Here is a 17749-nt window from a genome sequence, read left to right on the forward strand (position 1 = left end):
ACCAGCAGCCAGGCTAGTCTGTATTATTCCTCCAAGGCCTTTCTTTCAGGGATAGTCAGATTAAACAAGCGACTCTTGGGAAGAGTAGCTCCCGGAACAAGCTCAATGGCGCAATCATAATGCCTATGAGGAGGTAAAACTTGTGACTCCTCCTCCGTAAAAACCCTCCAAAAATCTTGAATAGGTACCGGTTATTCCCCTTTTTCCACAGCCGCAATGCGAACATTACAACATTTATCATAGCACTTCGGACTCCAAGACTTAATCACATTAGTAGACCAGTCCAGTAAAGGATTGTGCAGTTTTAATCAAGGCAATCCTAGAACAACCAGAGAGGGTAAAATATCTAATACAACCAAGTCCAAAATTTATTCGTGAACTCCATTGATAGTGAGGGGAAAAGCAGCAACCTTGTGAGTAATACATTTCAAGGGAGTGTTATCAATTGCAATCACAGAAATAGGTGATGACAAAGGTTTGGATTTCAAGTTAAGTTTTTCCAAAAACCCTTTATCAATCACATTAAGTGTTGAACCACAATCCACGAATACCTGAAATTCAATCAAATCTCCCTGCAAATTAGTACTCCCAGAAAGAAATACTCCTGCAAAGCGTAAACAAGCAATACGGGCGTACCTGACCTTTTTTTTTCCTTTACTTAAACAAAGCTCACAATACTTAATCAAATGATCAGCTTTACCACAATAAAGACATAATCCCTCAGCGAACCTCTGGTCTCTTTTCTGAGAGTGGAATGACAACCTCCATTGGTTCTCCGCCATCTGAGCAGATTTTCTGGGGACTAGGATCTGACATTACAGGAGTATTTACCTCATTCAGCCTGAACCTCAGCCTCCTGTCCACACGAACAGCTAATTGCATGGCATCCTGCAGAGTCTCAGGTGCAGGGAATGCAATTGGCACATCCTTAACTCTTTCACTCAGACCAGCAAGAAATAAACATTTCAGAGCAGCATCACTCCATAAGACTTCTGGAAACCATACCGATCCCCGAATTTCTTTCCTTTTAGTTTTTTGGGCTGGACTTACTGTTTTGATCTGCAACAAGTACTAAGGAAAGATAGGGGAAAGCTGTCCCTACAGTAAGACTAAGCTGAATCCCTATGATGTAGCGGGCTGCCTGTTCCTAGCGAACAGACCCGCCTTTGTCCTCGGCTAGTCTGAACGAAGACATATAGCATAAGGGGAGGGGTCCCTTAAAGAACTAAGGACTGGGACAAAAAATGTGACACCTCCTAAACAGAGAAGTTGTTGCAGAACACAAAAAGACAAACTGACAAAAAGGTACTAGAGGTCCCAGAAGAACCGAGCAAACTGACAGAGAAAGGCACCGAAGCACCTGGCTAGAGAAACAGTCAAACACTGAAGTCCAGCACAGCCAAAAAGGCAGAGCTGGAATATAAAGGCAGATGGTCATGTGACCGCAAAACACAAAATGGAAAAAAACAAACAGGAAGGTTCTAACAGTTGTCTTGTCCCATTTGCAGAAAAGAACCCCAAAGTATGATGTTTCCCCCACCATGCTTCACGGTTGGAATGGTGTTCTTGGGGTTGTACTTATACTTCTTCCTCCAAACATGGTGAATGGAGTTGATACCAAAAAGTTTTATTTTGGTCTCATCTGACCACATAACTTCTCCCATGTCTCCTTTGGATCATCAAGATGGTCACTGGTGAAATTCAAACAAACCTGGACATGTGCTGGCGTGAGCAGGATGCCTTGCGTGCACTGCTAGATTCATGATGAAGTAGTGTGTTACTAATGTTTGAGACTGTGGTCCCAGCTTTCTTCAGGTCATTGACCAAGTCCTCCCGAGTAGTCCTAGGCTGATTCCTGACCTTTTTCAGCATTTTGGCTACAATTATTAATGGTTGCTGCCAGTTCTGAGCCTGATAGCTCACTATTGGACATCTTCTGATTTCAAAGGGAAGTAAGCATGCTGTGTCTCTTGTCTGCCGAACACGACATCGATGGTCCTCAAAGTTTCACTTTTTATGGTGCTTTTTCTAAAGAGCTTGAACAATACATCTTGAAACATCATTCTGCTTTGAAATCATTGCCTGGGAGAAACTTTGCTGATATATAACTGAAGTATAACTGTTGCTAGGCTTAGTCTTACATGAAATGTGACATGAAATTGCTACAAAGGAGAGGTTGTGGTAAATAGAGTTTATATTTTCCTCACTTTGTTTTAAGCCTTCTACAAAGCTTTTTTTTTGCTTCAGTTGATGACTGTGTTTCAACCTGCATATGAATGAGATGTTCATTATCACCTGTTAGGTATGATTGGTTACTTCTACACATGACTATAATCCTAAAAAATCTCAGACTTTGTGTAAATGTACCTAGAAGATTTGGTGCTGTTTTGAAGGAAAAAGCCAATCAAATCAAATATTGAATTTATTTAAATTTATTTTTTGCTCATTAATTTTGCATTTTGTTAATTGAAAACAATATACTATTAATACTTCTATTTTTAAAGCATTCCTACTTTGCAAAAGGTTTAGGATTGTGTGGAAAATTGCTGCATAGTACTGTACTGTATAAGATTATGAATGGGCATAAAAAACTAAATGAAATACGGAATCTATGGACACAAACCGACGCTGGTTAGCTTTAAAAGTTTTAGGGAATGTATTTATAAAAGTATTTTTCTTATTTCTCAAGAAAAACTGGAAAAATAATAAAAGTTCATCTTGTTTCTTTTTTTAATCCCACTATTGAAGATGATGGGTCTCCTTTCAATATAACTCTATTTACTTTTGACATATAGACTTCCAGAGGGCTATTTTGGCATGAAACAACAAAACTGATCCTTCAGGAAATGTGCACTCTATCAGGGTTGAGATTGAGAGGAGCTCAGTGTGTGATATATGACTCTGGAGAGATGTTCCATTGATGTCGGGTGTAAATCCCAGCGGACATAGATACCACACTGTCCTGACTCTACACACTAGATTGACAGTTCCTGTCTCACTTGCTAAGTGCATAAAGCTGTCGAATACTGAAATGTCTGCCCCAGAGATTCAAAACAAATGTAATACAAATCTTCATGTTATAAGTATGGCCACATTGCTGTGCCTATTAGTACATGCACAAAAACTAATATAATTTTGTATTAATGAAAACTAATTACATTGAGGTTATAAGTTGTGTGATTCAACATATTGACTACCCCCAAAAAAGAAAATATTAAAAATAGTGCTACCATTTCCTCACTTTACCCTACCTTACCTTCCGAATGCTCCTACTGGATTTACATCTGCTGTAAGTAGACATAATCAAGCGCATATTCTTCTTTATGAATCGTCCTTAATCTCCTCTTTGAGTGATGGGTGATCAAACAAGTGTTGAAAGTATTGGACTTCAGCAAAAAGGAAACTGTGATAACAGTAAATCTGTGGTCTTAAAATGCTTACTGCAACATTAGCAGGAAGTCAATACCTATACTGGTTAATTGCACTTCTACATGGACTGAATGGTTATAAATTACAAGTAGTTATAGGGATTGTCCGATCTAAAATGAAAAGTCTGCAGTCATTCTGTGTGACTGCAGACTTTTGAATCCTCCCAGCACACGCACTATGCTCTGCGAGGTTTCGCTGGTTTCTGAGTCGGGAACGGCGATAATGTATGCGATATGCATGCTCCCGGGAATAAGTCATCAAGTGTGTTGAGTAGTGTTGAGCCACCCCCGTAGTGTTCGAGTTCGGTTCGGTTCGTCGAACACCCGTGTGTTCGCCGAACTGTTCGTCGAACTGTTCGCCGAACTGTTCGTCGAACTGTTCGTCGAACACCTTCGAACACCGTTAAAACCTATGGCAGGCAAACAAAAACACATAGAAACACATAGAAAACACCTTCAAAGGTGTCCAAAAGCTGACAAACTGCTCAGAAGACACAACTAACACATGGAAAAGTGACAAGTACATATAGTCATGTGAAAAGAAAAGAGGTGGAGGAGTAAAATAGGGGGAGACACAGATATAGGCATGTCATGCCCTTCTAAAATCCAAAAAGTGAGAAGCCGACACGGCCAGTTCATTCCTGCCCGTGCCACCTCCGTGTCGCCGGGTTTGTGCCAGAGCCGCGGTGGACCCTGACGGCCAGCTCCCCTCTCCCAATACTGGTGCCTGTCCGCTGGTGGGTCGAGCGAGCCCCCCTGTGGTGGAGGCAGCTCTAAGCTTTTTAATTTAAATTGTCTCTCTAATTTGAATGAATACACTTTAAATCCTTTTACCAGGATCTATTGAAGGGCAAGTCTCATGCCAGCAGCCGCGCAATTCCAGCTCCAGTAGCGTCCACTAAAGCTGCTGCAGTTAAAAAGCTTTTATAAGGATCGAGCTCGGCTGTCCACCGCAAGGCATCCTACCGCCAGACCCAGCCCCTATGCATTGGGTTGCCTCCTGATGCTCTTCACTGAGTATCCCGTGGTCCCGAAGCATTTCCTTTGAAAAAATTAAGTGTCCAAACTACAGGTGGTGTAGCTTGCTTAACAGCCGGGATAATCCGCTGACTAGCAGACACTGCTACTAGGCACAAAGTATTTCCTGGGCTAGATGCAGTTAAAAATTTGTAATTAGATACTCTCGTTGGATGCTGAGAAAGCATTCCATAAAGTCTCCTGGCACGCCATATATTATTCTCTTAAAAAGCTTGGGGTAGGGGTCTAGGGGACCCTTTTATAGCCCAAATCATGGCCCTGTGTCTCAATACGTCATCAAGGCTGAAGATAAATGGAACTGTAGCACCCTGAGGGCTCGGTTGCTACAGAGGTATTGCACCTCACCCAGAGGTGTGATATCTCACTCTCAGGTAAGGATGGAGTGTGGATCAGGACCCGACACCTGCATGCATTACACCACATTGCCATGGGGCAGGGCGACCAATATGCCCCTGAGATGGGCACGACAGTCACTGTCCCTGGCTGGAGTTGGGGGAGGGAACACTGAGGAAGGGAAACCCTGTAGTGCAGGAGCAGGGAGGAAGCAGTTCCTGGGTGCATTGAGAAGGGAGTGTAAAAGGTGGGCCCCATCTTAGTTCAGTGCAGAGAAGACTGAGCAGAAGTGACAGGGAGCAGGGGCTCTGCATGAGCTCTGCTCCGGAGGCAGGCCTAGTAACAGAGGCCCAGGCCTGGAAGAGGGAGAAGGAAGGAAGAGGAGCGGAGAAGGCTCCAGGAACAAGGAACGAAGTGATCCCAGGGGTGCGGACATGCGAGTCGCCACCGCACGCCCGAATCCACCTGCGTGGAGGGGTCAGGTCAAAGGGGGAGACCGGTCCCCGAAACTAGTGGAGGCGGGAAACGACCCTCAGCTAGAAACCGGAGGCTGTGACATTTTATGTGGCGCAGCCCCTGGCTACACCCCCTAGGAAGGCACCACATAGGGTCAGGGAAACTGGCGCCAAGTTTACCAAGAGGAGGCCCGAGGCAGCCGGACAGAAGGGTTGGTAAGAAAGGCCAGACAAAGGACACACAAAGGGGGCCCTGTGAAGCGCTCCAAAGTTATCTGGGAGTTGTCTGAGCCCCTCACCTGGTGAGCACAGTACGACGTGGGCAGCTGTTACCTGCAGCAGTGGTCTGGATAATAAGAACTGTGAGTAAAGGCCCTGGACTGCATCACTGACTCCGTGTCATTACTGCTGCTGCCCTGCACCATCACCCCCATCCTCCGCATACACTGCCCTGAGGCTATACTCCTCCCGTGGAGAGTTATGCTATGCTCTGCTGCACCCACAACACCAGCCTCAGTGGTCTGCCCTGCAGCGGCGGTTCACTCTGACCGCAATCCACGGGTGGCATAGTCGGACGTTTAAACATCAAAACCACATAAATAGTTCCGCCACTGGTTTGACCGCCCTGAGCCACGGAACCGGGTCGCCGCCACGGAGACTACAACCACCAGCATCCACCAAAAAGGGTCCGGCTCCGGGTGTCCCAAGGCCCAGGGGGCGCGTCAGAACATTTTCATCACCTTTCATAATCACCAATGGGACAAGGCAGGGATGTACTCTGTCCCCTCTCTTACACATCCTAGTGACGGAGCACCTGCTCTCATCAATTCGCCATAACCCCAATATTAGGTGGATTGAGGTGGGAGGCACCGAGTACAAGTGCTCTCTATTTGCTGATGATGTCCTAGTATATATCACTCAATCACATATATCCATCCCTGCTGTTATTGCTGAAATAGATCACTTTGTTACATGGTCAAATTTTAAAATCAATGCAGCGAAGTCTGAGGCCCTCGATGTCTCCCTCCCCAAATCCATACAGGATTCCATCCAGTCCAACCATCCCTTTGCCTGGCCCTCACAGGGTATCAAATACTTAGGAATTCCTATTCATAGAGACCTCTCCCGTCTATGTTATCTTAATTTTGGGCCTTTTATTGAACAACTCCATACAGACCACGGTTGGCAAGTTAGAACTGTAAGATTCACTACGTGAACCACTGGTGTTTTGTGGAAAAGCACATGTACACTGTGTTCCAAATTATTATGCAAAAAGTGTTTAGGAGTGATAAGGGAAGAATTTGTTTGTTTGTCAGTTAAACTCATTGATGGTGATGTGTGTCAGGGCTCTTTATATCACTGTAAGCAATTGCAGCCACCTGTGCTGATTAGTTTGGCAGGTGTGTCCAATGTAAGGCAAGACTACTTAAGAAGGCTGTCCCACATTATTAAGCAGCCTACATTTTCTGCCAAAATGGGAAAGACAAAGGATGTGTTGGCTGCGGAGAAGCAACAAATTGTGGAGTGTTTAGGTCAAGGCATGACTACAATCAACATTGTGCGATGATCAGGATGAAGTGTCTTGGCAATCAAGAAGTATGTAGCTGATTCACAGTACACACGTGTGCGTGCTGATAAGGGCAAATTGAGGACTCTTTCCTACAGGCAATTACGTCAGGTTAAAAGAGCAGCGGCAAAAAAGCCTTGTCATAGCAGCAGACAAGTTTTTGAAGCTGCTGGTGCCTCCAACGTCCCCCGAACAACAAGATGCAGGGTCCTTCAGAGGTTTGCAGCTGTGCGTACTCCATCCTGTCGACCTCCTCTATCCACTGCACACAAGCAGAAATGGCTCCAGTGGGCCAAACGATACATGAAGACTGATTTCAAAACTGTTTTGTTCACGGATGAGTGCCGTGCAACGCTCGATGGTCCAGATGGATGGAGTGGAGGATGGCTAGTTGATGGACACCCCACGCAAACACGGCTACAGCACCAACAAGGAGGAGGTGGAGTAATGTTTTGGGCTGGAATCATGGGGAGAGAGATTGTCGGCCCCTTTAGGATCCCTGATGGGGTAACGATGAACTCCATAATGTATGTGGAGTTTCACAAACAGCACTTCCTGCCATGGTTCAAGAAGTAGAACCGTGTATTCCACAGCAAGATCATTTTTATGCATGATAATGCACCGTCTCATGCTACACATAACACATCTGCATCTCTGGCTGATATGGGCATAAAAGGGGACAAACTTATGGTGTGACCCCCATGCTCCCCTGACCTCTACCCCATTCAGAACCTCTGGAGCATCATCAAAAGGAGTGTCTATGATGGCGGGAGGCAGTTCACATCTAAGCAACAGCTCTGGGAGGGTATTCTGTCCTCATGCAAAACAATTGAAGCAGAAACCATCCAAAACCTGACAAATTCAATGGACGAGACAATTCAGAAGCTCCTTTCGAACAAGGGGTCCTATGTGCAAATGTAACATCACCTAGAATAAAGTTTTGAGTTGAAAACTGTTTGATTTCAGTTTCTAATAACCTGCTAATGCTTATAATTTCAAAAATGACCATTTTTTTGGTCTTTATTAAAATGAAAAGGTTGATCGAAGAGTGTGGGGGATCTAAGAGTGTGGCAACCCAGTAGTCAGGATTACTTCGAATTCAGACAATCTGAGGGTCATGTTGCAGGTAGTGCAGCAAGAATGCATTTATGTGTCTTGCGCATCTCGGAGCCCCAAAATTATTTTCCGGGCTAGATGCAGCTAAAAATTATTATTAATTTTAAATCTGGTGGAGCTTAGTATAGATGGCCTAATAGAATCAGTAGTGCACCCTGCTACAAAGCCCAAATTATTTTCCAGCCAAGATACAGATAAACATGATTAGTAATTTTAAATCTGGTGGAGCTTAGTATAGATGGCCTAATAGAATCAGTGCTGCACACTGCTACAAAGCCCAAATAATTTTCCAGCCAAGATACAGATAAACATGATTAGTAATTTTAAATCTGGTGGAGCTTAGTATAGATGGCCTAATAGAATCAGTACTGCACACTGCTACAAAGCCCAAATTATTTTCCAGCCAAGATACAGATAAACATGATTAGTAATTTTTAATCTGGTGGAGCTTAGCATAGATGGCCTAATAGAATCTGTACTGCACACTGCTACAAAGCCCAAATTATTTTCCAGCCAAGATACAGATAAACATGATTAGTAATTTGAAAGCTTAAAATGGTTGGTGAGGTGATTTTAACCAATCATCAAGCTTTTACTCTCCCCAGGATGACACAGGGGTAGAAAAGTCGTTTCGGATCCATGATTTGTTCATCTTTATGAACGTGAGTCTGTCTACATTATCAGTGGAGAGCCGCGTGCGCTTATCTGTCAGCACACCACCAGCAGCGCTGAACACACGTTCAGACAGAACGCTGGCTGCGGGGCATGACAAGATCTCCAAGGCGTAAGTGGCTAGCTCCGGCCATTTATCCAGATTGGAAGCCCAAAAAGAGCAAGGGTCCAGTGACACAGTCATGGCTTCAATGTTTACTTGGAGATACTCCTTTACCATCGTCTCTAGGCGTTGACTATGTGTCAGACTTCTTGTCTTCTGTGGCCTTGCAAAGGATGGGCTAAAAATGTGGTGAAATGATTCCGAAAAATTGATGTTACCAGCAGATACTGTGTTTCTGTTACGGTTTGAGTGCTGAAAACTCGACGGTCCCATGGTTGGCAAGTTGGAACTGTCAGATTCACTACGTGCACCACTTGTGTTTTGTGGAAAAGCACATGTAAGATTCTGCAACAGTCTCTGCTCATACTCCTGCATGCGTGCATCCCTTTCTATGGCAGGAATAATTTCTGCAAATTTACTTTTGTACCGGGGATCTAACAGTGTGGCAACCCTGTAGTCAGGATTATTTCTAATTCTTACGATTCGAGGGTCATGTTGCAGGTAGTGCAGCAAGAAGGCACTCATGTGTCTTGCGCATCCAGGAGCACCAAGTCCCTGTTGTGTTGGTGGCGAGGTAACAATCATGCTTCCTTCCTCTGTCCTCTCCCCCCAACCTCGCACAACAGAAATGTGATCAAGGTCTCCCTCATCTGATGAGTCTTCCATCAGTTCGTCCTCCACTTCTTCCTGGGCTCCTGCACCTTCCTCATTACTTTGGCTGCTACCATGCGCCCTGGTAAAACTATCTCCCCCACCCTCACATGCCTGCCGCCTTGGTGCTGCCGACCGTCTGGACCTTGCAGATGTTAGCCCTTCCGCATACAACTCCTCCTCCTCTACTTCCTCCACCTCCTCTTGTGCCACCACCTGACTCCGAATTCTGTTTAACATGTGCTCCAGCATGTAAATCACCAGAATAGTCATGCTGATAATGGCATCGTCAGCACTAAACATCTTCGTCGCCATTTCAAAACTGTGCAGAAGGGTGCATAGGTCCCTGATCTGAGACCACTCCTCCAGCGTGATTTGCCCCACCTCTGGATCTCGTTGGCCCAGGCTATACATCAGAACGTATTGCACCAGGGCTTGTCGGTGCTGCCACAGTCGCTGCAACATGTGCAGAGTTGAATTCCATCGGGTAGGCACATTGCATTTTACCTGGTGAAGTGGCAGGCCCAACGACTTCTGTAGAGATGTAAGTCGCTGAGCTGCGGGATGCGAACGGCGGAAGTGAGCACACAGCGACCGTGCCCTCTGCAGAAGGCCATCTATTCCGGGATAGTGGGCTAAAAATTGCAGGACAACGAGGTTCAACACGTGAGCCATACAAGGCACGTGTGTGACATTGCCCCGGCGAAGGGCCGCACCCAGGTTTGCAGCATTGTCGCACACGGCCTTCCCTGGTTTTAGGTCCAGTGGAGACAACCATTCATGAAATTGGTTCTCCAGAGCTGACCACAACTCCTCAGCTGTGTGACTCACATTTCCCTGACATTTCAAAGTAAAAACTGCCTGATGACGTTGAGCCCTACTGCCAGCATAGTAAGGAGGTGTGCAGGATCCGTTCTGCGCAGTTAGAAAGCTTGTGGCATGACCAGACAGGCTTTGGGTGCAGGTGGATGACTGAGAGGAGGTTGAGGAGGCAGAAGCAGTGGAGGAACTTTAAGATAAAGAGGATTGACACACAACTTGTGGGGACGGCAAGACTTGGACAGCAGCCCCTTTTCCTGCTGTCACCATAGTTACCCAGTGCTCAGTCAGCGACATGTAACGCCCGTGTCCATGCCTACTCGTACAGGTGTCTGTGGTGAAATGCACCCTGTCACACACAGAGTTTCTCAAAGAAGCGGTGATGTTGTGTGCGACATGCTGGTGGAGCGCAGGCACACCTTTCTTTGAGAAGTAGTGCCGACTGGGCATCTGGTACTGGGGCACTGCGACGGACATAAGGTCTCGAAAATCCTCTGTGTCCACCAGGCGGAAAGGCAGCATTTCTGTAGCCAAGAGCTTTCAGATGGTGAATTTCAACCTCTTAGCTTTCTCATGGCTAGGAGGAAATGGTCTTTTACTTGTCCACATCTGAGGGACCGAGGGTTGGCTGTTGTGCTTAGACGGGGTTGATAAGGGTTTCCCCGGCAAACTGCCGGTCTGTGAGGAAGATGCAGGCGGAGATGTTAGGTTGCCTTGATCCAAAGGTGGTGCTATCGATGTCGGACAGCGCTAAACACCAGCTGATGTTACCACCTCCAAAGAAAATGATGACCTGCCGATCATGCTGGCTGTTGCAGGTAAAGAGGTGGAAGGTCTGCATCCCAAAACAGGTGTGACTGCTGTCCCCCCAGTCACAGAGGATGAAGAGGCCACGATGCACAAGATGTGGCAGACGGCGGTTGGCCCGGCCGGCTAGGCCGCATTGTAGCACAGTGAGCTTCCCACTGCAACTTATGCTTCATGTCCATGTGCCGGTTCATGAATGAAGTACTCAAACTATGTATTTTTTTGCCTCTACTTAGCTTTTGCTGACAAATGTTACAGATAACATGAGATGGGTCATCTTTATCGATCTGAAAAAATGCCCAGGCTATGCAAGGCTTAGCACCCATGCGACCTGAAGAGCCACCACGACTTGTGGTGAGAGGCAGAGTTGTGTTTGAGGATGCAGTTGTTGACGTGCTTCCAGTACTACGTCTCTGTCCAGGAAGGCGCAACCTGACCTCGTTGTCACTAGCATTCTCCTCCACCTCCTCTGCTGACCTCATCTCTTGGCTGACTGTGGGTTGACAGTAAGTGGGATCTCCAACCTCATCATCATCACCCTGTGTGTTATCACACCCGTCGTCCTCAGAGCCAACCTGTTCCTGCCCTGACAAAAAGCTAAAGTTGTCGCTCCAATCAGGTATTTGAGTCTCATCATCGTCTTCCTCATTGTCTCCACCAACAGGAGTTACAGTTTGGGAATGAGGGTCTACATTATGGTCAGAACCTTCTGCGTCTGGTCCTGGATCCGACTCATAAAGATTCTGGGCATCAGTGCAGATCATTTCCTCGTCTGGATTCACAGAAGCGCTGGAGCCGACCTCTGATTCCCAGGCTATAGTAAGAGTAAACAGCTCTGCATACTCAACCATCTGTTCTACCTCAGACTCAGATGGGCAGCTGGAGATTTGGGAGCTGTGAGGAAGCAAGTGCGATTGGGGTGACACCTCTGAGGACTGGAGTATTTGTGATGTTGAAGTTGATGTGGAGGAGAGCCCACTTAAAGGAGCACTTGATATCCATTGAAGCACCTGCTGTTTTTGTGCCTCATCTGGAAATTGTAGCGATTGGCGTGGCCGTATGAAAGGGATCTTATCACATTGTCCGCTAAAAGAAGTAGACATTTTAGTTTGGCTGGAAGTTGGTCTTTCTTTTGCAGATGTTACTGTTGCTTTAACACCTACCCCACAGACACAACCATTTTTCCCCTTCCCAACACGCCTATTCCCCTTTCCACCAGCAGCGGGCCTTTTTCAACTCATTTTCGTGGTTAACTAATTCACAACTCTGGAGTTGTTTGCACAAAAAAACAATGGATGGGAACCGAGCAGAGCTGAGTGGCCAAACTGTGGTATTAGTCCAAAACTATTGGCTGGGTTAGATGCAGAAAAAAATTATATTCAATTTGCAACCTGATGGAGGTCAGTATAGATGGACTAATAGATCAAGTCCCACACACTGCTAGAAGCCCAAATATTTTTTCAGAGCTAGATGCAGAAAAAAATTATATTCAATTTGCAACTTGGTGGAGGTCAGTATAGATGGACTAATAGAACAAGTCCCACACACTGCTAGAAGCCCAAATATTTTTTCAGAGCTAGATGCAGAAAAAAATTATATTCAATTTGCAACCTGGTGGAGGTCAGTATAGATGGACTAATAGAACAAATCCCACACACTGCTAGAAGCCCAAATATTTTTTCAGAGCTAGATGCAGATAAAAATTATTTTTAATTTGCAACCTGATGGAGGTCAGTATAGATGGACTAATAGACCAAGTCCCACACACTGCTAGAAGCCCAAATATTTTTTCAGAGCTAGATGCAGATAAAAATTATTTTTAGTTTGCAACCTGATGGAGGTCAGTATAGATGGACTAATAGACCAAGTCCCACACACTGCTAGAAGCCCAAATATTTTTCAGAGCTAGATGCAGATAAAAATTATTTTTAATTTGCAACCTGATGGAGGTCAGTATAGATGGACTAATAGACCAAGTCCCACACACTGCTAGAAGCCCAAATATTTTTTCAGAGCTAGATGCAGAAAAAAATTATATTGAATTTGCAACCTGATGGAGGACAGTATAGATGGACTAATAGACCAAGTCCCACACACTGCTGGAAACCCAAATATTTTTTCAGAGCTAGATGCAGAAAAAAATTATATTCAATTTGCAACCTGGTGGAGGTCAGTATAGATGAACTAATAGAACAAGTCCCACACACTGCTAGAAGCCCAAATATTTTTTCAGAGCTAGATGCAGAAAAAAAATATATTCAATTTGCAACCTGATGGAGGTCAGTATAGATGGACTAATAGAACGATGCTATGCCCAAAAGGTTTTACTTCACTAGGTGCAGTAAAAAAATTGGTATTCTATACACAGGTGGTGTAGCTTGCAACACAGATAGGCTACTCCACTGACTAAAGCACTCTGCAATAGGCCAAAAAGGATTAGCTTTGCTAGATTTAGCCAAATGCTGTGAAGAAAACTTGCACAGCACTGGCACAGACCTGCCTGGCAAAAACTGATAGGAACTAATGTAACTTAGTCCTGAAAAGGACTGCAATTACAATTAGTCTTTACTCCCAACCTATCTATTTAAGAGCACAGACCTGCCTGATAAAAGTCATAGGAAATGCTGTAGCCTAGTCCTTAAAAGGACTGCAATCACAACTATTCCCTACTCCCAAGCTATCTTTAGATTTGTGCGAAAATTGGCTTGAAATTAACAAGGTATAGCGCACACAGTAATAGCTGTGCCGTCTAACACGCAGCTGAAGCAGTGAGAAAATGGTGGCGACAGGGAAAATGGCTGGGTCTTATAGGGCAAGGACATGTGACATACACTGCCAATGACACATGCCCTTGCTTGTGTGAAAAAAAGCAGTTCGCTCCGTGTGTGCGCTGCTAATAGGCTGACAGATTGCACCTCCCCACTGTAAATGCGGGAAAGAGAAAAAAAAATGGAGATCTTCATTATTCCTGCAGAGATCCATCCCCTGCCCCTCCCCCCGCCCCACTGTACACTCAAACTGCATATTAACATTAATTTTCATCATTACTGAGAAGAAATCCAGTTATGATTTTGGTGCACGAACAGTTATCGAACATAACCTCGAACAGCCGAATTTTTTTCAAATCGTTCGTGTTCGCCGAACGGCTCGAACACCGCCCAAAACAGCTCGAATTTGAGATTGGCGAACAGTTCGAGTCGAACAACGCTCATCTCTAGTGTTGAGCAAGGCCATGGCCACTAGATTGCCATGCCCAACTAGATGGCCGCACCCTTGCTCCATACATTTGCCTTGAATTTTTGGATTTGACTGCAGTTTTACAACTTTGTGGAGGGTTGTACCAAATAAGCACTAAATATGGAGTGGTGCACGGAATATACCTTGATGGATATCAGGGAGATCTATATCCAGCTCATAGATCTTAATAACTCATTTGCATAGTAGTAAAAATGTGGATATCTCTGGAATAAGACAATGGATGGTAGATATTAAGGTATCATTTTATTCATATTTCTATGACCTACAGGCCCATATAGACAGCTTAGGAGGGTTTATCCTACTGACAGATTCCTTTTAAGTTTATCAGAGAGGTGGCGTGGTTATGCTTGTGAGCTGAGAGGTCGCACCAGAACAGAGCTCCTATAATCCTGACTAAAATCTGCCATAAATCCTGCTTTAATTGGACTAATTATCGGAGGGAGATCGCCTGAGGGTGAGGAGATCCTGTGGGACTGTAGAGAATCGCTGGAGGTGAAGGAGGACCAGCAACTCCAGGGGGCTATCTGTCTGCCGCGCACAGCTGGGAGTATGGTAGCCATCTTCGAGTTGTGACTTGGTGCTGTGTGACGAAAAGAGGGGCCGTTGTGCGGGCATCTATAATATAACCGGGGATGCGTGTTTCTGTCCGAAGCCTCGATAGACTGTGAATGCGTGACACGCAGTCTGGCTCCAGAGAGAAGCACGCTTCCAGCCGTTACAGGTAAGAGGAGGTGTATGGCGCCGGAGATCGCGCGGTATGCGTAGACACTGAACGCATACTGCGATCTCCGGCGCCATACTTACACACTTACCTGACCGGGAGTAGCGTTGCCGCAGCGCCTCTCTTCGCTGGAGACCGGGGGCGGAGTGAAGGCGTCGGACCGGCGCGTGCGCATAGCGCTATTCGGTGCCATTTTACTGAACACACATTTACAGCAAATGGATGCGCCATTTCTGGGGCAGCTAACAGCTAGTGCTTCTAGCCTGTCAGGTGGCCAATATTCATGGCACCCTTCCTGGGCTATTAATATCAGCCCCCAGCTGTCTGCCTAGCCTTTGCTAGCTATTAAAATAGGGGGACCCCACGTAATTTTTTTGGGGGGTCCCCCATTTTAATAGCTAGTAAAGGCTAGGTATTCAGCTGGGGGCTGATATTAGTAGCCTGGGAAACTCCGTGGGTATTACCCCCTTCCCAGGCTTCAAACATCTGCCCCAGCCGTCTGCTTAACCTCCGCTAGAGACTAAAATTACGGGGAACCCCACGCCAATTTTTTTTTTAATAAATCCATTATTTTAACACTAAATTACAAGTACAGTAATCAACACTATCACTGTATTTCTTATATATGTGACTGACATGTTTCTATGTATCTAATCTATGTGTGATGCTCTATTCTTTCTATTCTAAATTGTCGGGTACCGCTGCTGAATTGCCGGCCAGCTTTTTTAAAGAGACGGTGCATGAAAACACTATTATTTTTTTTAATAAATCCTTTAACACTAAATGACAAGTACAGTAAGCAACACTGTCACTGTACTTCTTATATATGTGACTGACATGTTTCTATCTATCTAATCTATGTGTGATGCTCTATTCTTTCTGTTATAAATTGTCGGGTACCGATGCTGAATTGCCGTTCGGCTTTTTTAAAGAAACGGTGCATGAAAACACTATTATTTTTTTTAATAAATCCTTTAACACTAAATGACAAGTACAGTAAACTGAGCGCTGCCATTCAGCTTGTCATCCTTCAGAGACACTGCAGAGCGCAGGCACTATGGGAACTTCCGATTCCGGTATTCGATATTCTAAAAGTATCGGAACTCAGTATCGGAACTCCGATACCGCGAATATCGGTCGATACCCGATATTTCAGTATCGGAATGCTCAACACTAGTCACGAGGCCAGTGAATCTGCTGGGTGGGGGAGACATTGCTGGATGCTAGTGCCATCATATTCCTACTACTACAGCCAATGAAGTGTCCATCTGGAAGAGTTGTCTACCTGCGGGAGCAGGAGATTGCAGACTGCTGTTGAGGAAATCATCCTCATCTATCTTGACTGTGGATGGCAGGGGTGAGTGTGTGGTGGTCATTCTCCACTTTTCCCCCTGGGAAGAAGTTTTGGCACCATTTTTGCACAACTGCTTACCCCCTGTAGTACATCTGTTCCAGGATATATCTCCACTCAGTTGGAAGAAGTTTCCCTGGCGTTAAGGAGACTCTGTGGGTTAAAGGAGCTGTCTCCAGGGGGGGCGAAATGACCCACTGCAAGAAGAAAGGCAAGTAGGAGAGAGTGTTACAAGCAGAACCTCAAGATGGTGCACCTCCATCCTGTAAGAGAAGGAGAATATTGGTGGGTCAGAGGGCTTCCAGACTGTAACAGTATGCCCATAGGGTGCAGAATTCAATTCACAGAAGCCAGAGGTAGGCGGTGTCCATGCAGTCGCCCCTAAACATGTCCCCAACAGGGTCTAGATATATAGCTCTTGCACAAGAGGAAGATGAGGAGGAGGATGGATCCACTGAGAGAGCATCTACTTCACAGGTGCCTCCTGGGGCCTAAAGATTCCCCAGGGTAAATGAGAGTGCTCCTGCAGAAGTATCCCTGGAAGAGTATCCATCTTTGATGGACGTTCTCATAGCAGTCAATATGTGCAATTCCACTCTTTCTACAATCACAGGTCAGGTGAACTTCATTCAGTAAACTATTTCCACAATCAGTCATGATGCTCAAAATGTGGCGGAGCGCACCATGGCTGTAGAAGGTCAAGTAAGCCAGTTTGAAGGCGCTATGCCTCCTGTCCATAGAGAAATTCAAAAGTATACTCAAGCCTTGACGGCTCTGATGGCTAAGGCCGATGAATTGGAAAATTGCCTGAGACGTAATAATATAAGTCTGTTGGGGGTACCAGAGATGGTGGAAGGGAGAGATCCTGATAATTACTTTGAAAGGTGGGTAGCTTGCACCTTTGACAAAGAAGCCCTCACTCCTTTGTTTGCAGTGGAGAGAGCTCATAGGATCCATACCAAACCTAAGCTAGTGGGCAGACCTCCTAGGCCTATACTGATTAATATTCTCCACTACAAGGATCGGGACATATTATTAAAGAAAGCATGGAAGAATAAGTACATTAGGCTTGGCGGGCAGAGGGTCTTATTCTTTGCAAATTTCTCAATGGAGGTCCAGCATAAAAGATCCATGTATTTGGACAATAAAATAAGAATGAAAGCATTGGGCCTTCAGTATTCCATGATTTATCCTGCCAAATTTAGGGTGGTTGCCCTGGGTACTGCTACCTTTTTTGAGACCCCCAAAGATGCTCTGAGATGGCTTGTCATTCATGAGTTGCAGATTCAACAAGATATGAGAGCAGGAAGGGTCTAAATTTGGATGGTCATTTTGAAGAAGTAACTAAGCATATTTCATCTATGGACAAAATTTGATATTTGATATGATGCTCAGGTTTTCTATGCAAATTAGAAGTTTCTGTACTAGAT

Source organism: Phyllobates terribilis, unplaced genomic scaffold (assembly GCF_046119375.1).
Source record: "Phyllobates terribilis strain yellow unplaced genomic scaffold, ASM4611937v1 Scaffold_11__3_contigs__length_659146591, whole genome shotgun sequence".
Taxonomy (NCBI): Eukaryota; Metazoa; Chordata; class Amphibia; order Anura; family Dendrobatidae; genus Phyllobates; species Phyllobates terribilis.